Below are 4,585 nucleotides of genomic sequence, written 5' to 3' on the forward strand. Positions count from 1 at the left end.
TTCTAAAAAGAGGGGAGAATTGTAACAGCCCGATTTTCACAGATTGTACGAGGGCCCAAATCTCAATAGGGGTGATTTAGTAGCCCAGAACGGGTCGTTCCCAAATTAGAACGGGCCGTTCCAAAATACTAAAGTTGCCTACAAATCTTAGTTGGGAACGGGGCGTTCCCAAATTGGAATGAGACGTTCCAAACTATGAAAAAGGCTTGTAACCCTAGTTGGGAATGGGCTGTTCCAAATATGGACGTTATGGGTTAAATACAACCCCAGAACGGGTCGTTCTGGTTTGAGAACAAGCCGTTTTGGATGTGAATTTTACGCATGCCGTTAGAGTCCAGAACGGGCCGTTCCAGATTTGAAAAAGGTCATTCCGGCGATGCTTGATGCCTATAAATAGAGAGCTCTAGCACTCCCAAAAAGCACACTTTTCAGTTTTGACTTCTTTCAGTTTTGACTTCTTTATTCTACATACTCTTCTTTTCCTTCTACACTCTTTGAAGACCGATGGGCACTTAGAGGAGGAGACCAAGGAGATCTTTGTTTTAGTTTCAGCTACTGTTTATCCAGGTACGAGGGAAAAGAGTATTATTTATATGTAGAGTTACATGAGGAAATTGGGTAGAGGAAGAGTCCCTTAGGATTATGGGTAATTTTATAATTATTTCTGTTTGAGGAATTGATGATCCCATTAGATTCTGTATGTATTAAGGATTAGAAATATATATTTAATTTGTAAGAATGATCTGGGAGATAGAACGAAATTGTAGAAAAGTGTCTGTGAGTTAGGTTTTAGAAAAATTGGGAGTTTTACTGTTTGATTTAATATTGTATTAAATTGATGTATTAATTGAGTTTTAAATTAATGTTATATTATTGTTATAGATGTATATTTATGGTGAATTGCTTGAGGAATATGTGAATCATTGTATTGTGTGAATTTATTGTATGTGATATGAAATTGAGTTATGAGATGGAATTTTGTATTGAATGTGAATATGAATGTATTTGTGGTTCCTCACACATATGACCAGGAATGAGACGACCCCTGGATAAGTGATGCTTCAGGGATAGCATGCCCCTGGCATAGTGTGGGATGAGTGAGGCAATTAACACGTATCACTTATGTCAGATGTGGCAGCCTTGGCATAGGGTTAATTGTAAGAGATTATGTGGATTGTAATGTGATTGCGGTTCCTCACACTAATGACCAGGAATGAGACGAACCTTGAGTAAGTGATACTACAAGGACGAGTGTGCCCCTGACATGGTGTGGGATGAGTGAAGCAATTAACCCGTATCACTTGTGTCAAATGTGGCATGGCCTTGGCATAGTGTTAATTGTAAGATTTGTGTGGATTGTGATGAATTGGTGTAATTGTGAATTGAGATGTGAAGATGATGAATGATTGATAAATTATGATATATATAAATGTTTGTGAATATTTCATTAAGTAATGAGTAAAGATGAGATTATGTTGTGTTCTTCTTATGTGCTTTACATATAGATGTTTTCTTTTCTCACCTTACAATTTGTGGATGTTTTAGGTGAGGAAAATCTGGCTTTGAGTGGCATCTAGAATGTCAACAGTTGAATTATGGGTATGCTCTGATATTGTGACATCGGGGTAGAGGATTTCTAGGACATGGATGTTTTATATAGATTTAGAGTTGTATTTATTATTTTGAAAATAATTTGTAAACTCTAAAGTTTTACTTTCCAAGTTTTATTTTCAATCATTTTGGATATTAAAGAACATTTGTGAAGGTTTTTATGTGAACCCTTTTACCAACGTTGAAAATTTATTTGTTAGTTTTATTATTACAATATATGTGTTGGGGTAGTAAGGGTGTCACAAACTCCAAGTGGGTGAATTGTTAGTATTGTGTAGTTTGATTTAGTCCCACATCTAATATTTTTAAGGAGTTTTTCTTTCTATATTACTATATAATTAACACCTTGTAATGCTTTTGTTCACACCAAGAAATAAAACACTCCCTAGTGTAGCTATAGGCTTCGCTCCTAACACTAACCACATAAAATATCTTATTAAAAATGTTTATCACATGTTAGTTTACACTAGTAATTTGGTTTCAAAACATATGTATGGCCATAAGAATAGTGGTAAATACACATCCTTCACCTTCTTCGGCCCTTACCCCTAAACCCCCGACCCTTTTATGCCCCACTTTTCCTTATCCTAAATCAAACCTTCTCCTTGTGTAATAACCAAAACCCTTCAAACTTCCAACTTCTAATCCAACTCATTTGGTCCACCTTCGATACAACCAGATCTGAAACCGAAACATTTTATGTACAATTTTATTGGCACAAAAGCCTTAAACAGATCTAAAAGAAAAACACTTTGTTCAAAACCTCTCATTGGATCTAAAATACAAAAAATGGCTAAATGGAAACAAACCCACAAACAAACATGGAAAGAAAAAAAAAAGAAAAAAAAGAACACCTATAGTGCGGTGCAGTGTCGAGGAGCAAGCTACATAGGGGTGAACAAGGGTGATGGTAAGGGGCAGCAAACTAAAGGGATGGAGAACTTGTAGGAGGGAGAAGAGTAATGAGGTTGTATATGTTAATTAGTGAAGAATACTAAGTTAGGTTATCTATAAAAATCGACTCAAAATATCATTTTTAAAATCAATTATTAACCGATCTTAAAAGTATACCTTTAAGATGGGTTATGAGGATAACCGATCTTAAAAGTCATATCTTTTAATATCAATTATTGGAAATAAGAAAAATATATCTATAGAAAAAAAATGAAGCAATGAATCACTACAAAAAATTATGTAATTAATAGCGGTTATTTTCTGGCGGTTTCAATAAACCGCTAAAAACGGTTGTAGTTCTAGCGGTTATTATAACCGCCACAAAAGATTAAATTTTTAGCGGTTTAAGACCGCCACAATGTTTAAATAACTATATATTGCTCTGCCACCTCTTTATGTCACCACGTAACCAATTTAATTAAAATATTTTTTATTGTTAAAAGAATAAAATTAAAAGTTAAGAACTTAAATTCAAAACTCTCTCTCTTTCTCGCACTTCTGTGACTTTTGAAGCGCTCCAAATCGGAAACAAAGCTCTTCTTCGCATTTTTGGATCACTTTTTCTTCGATCATCTCTCTCTTCCTTCAGCGTTCGCCCCTACTAACTACAACCCTTTTTCCACGCGAAAATCTCAGTCTAGGGTTCTCACAACTTATAATCCCTCAATCTTTTACTTTTATGCTTTAATCATGATTTTCTTTTTCGTAGTTATAATTATGACTTAAATCAGATTAATTGTTCGATTTTCCTTTTTTCTCTCTTCTCAAGGATTCTAGAACACCTTGTGATCAATGAAAATGGATTTGGTGTTTGGTTACAAGGTAATTTTGTATCTTCTTTGTTGTCTCTCTATTTTTGCGGATGCATAACTCGATTTATTGATAAACGATTGTGGGGATTTTGTTTAATTAAAACCTTGGTCATTGTAGCTTTTACGATTATTACTCGTCAATGCTTAAGTTATAGATAAGATATATAGCCGCACTAGTTTCTGAGCTGGTTCGATAAACTAGCTGAGCTTTTACGATGAGGTGCTGGAAGCTGAGATGGCAGATCTTGGTGATATCAGTTGACCAACAGGACTTCCGGGATGAAACTGATAGGATTGGAAGTCATAGTGAGATACTTGGAACCTCTGAAAGGTTTCACCGTTCCTATTATTATCTTTTATTGTGTTCTCTACATGTGTAGTTCATCACCCGCAACTAACAAAAATATTTTTTTTATAGAAAAGGCAAGTAAAAGAGGAAGCAAACACACCAACAGATTGTTCAAAATAGTATTTTGTTTTCTGCGTGAAGCGACGATGGGATGGCAACAATATCCACGTGTTATCTCCAAAGTCCCTTTCATAGTTTCATTTAATTCATCACAATTTTGTTTCTCTAGAACACACTTATCTTTTTATCTTTTTAATTTTTGTGCTTCTGTAGTCTCAAAGAGGAAGCTCTAAATCATTTGTTTTAATTTCGGGTGTTATTATTATTATTTAGGTTCATCATTGATGGAACACATAAGCCAAAATCAAAGGCATCCCAAATCACAGGTACTACATTGTTAGAGGAATTGCTAAATGCAACATAATTTCTTGCCTTGAGGTTGTCAATTGTGTCCACATAACTCTGTACACGACGAACCTGTGTACAACGACTTAAATGTGAGCACCTTTCACCATCACTTTGGAACTGCATTACATAACTAAGTGGTGGCAACTAGTTTTGTATCGTCTATTCATTAATAAAGTTTTATTCAGCATCCTATCTGCAAATTGTAGGCAACATAGAAATTTTCAATTTTTGTTGGTTTTTTGAGTTCCAGTGAAAGAATTTTTGGTGGGTTTGAGAGATTTTGATGATTAATTTCTAGGTTGAAAATAATGGGGGTTATAGAGATAGTTACCAATTGTTGAGAGAGAAAGTTGAGTTTTTTTTTTATGTTCACGTTCCTGCTACAATACAACACTCCGAAGGAAAGAGGATTTGCATTCTTTATGTTCACGTTCCTGCTACAATGATCCCC

The sequence above is a fragment of the Cajanus cajan genome, chromosome 2, assembly GCF_000230855.2.
Source record: "Cajanus cajan strain Asha chromosome 2, NIPB_CcT2T_4, whole genome shotgun sequence".
Classification (NCBI taxonomy): Eukaryota; Viridiplantae; Streptophyta; class Magnoliopsida; order Fabales; family Fabaceae; genus Cajanus; species Cajanus cajan.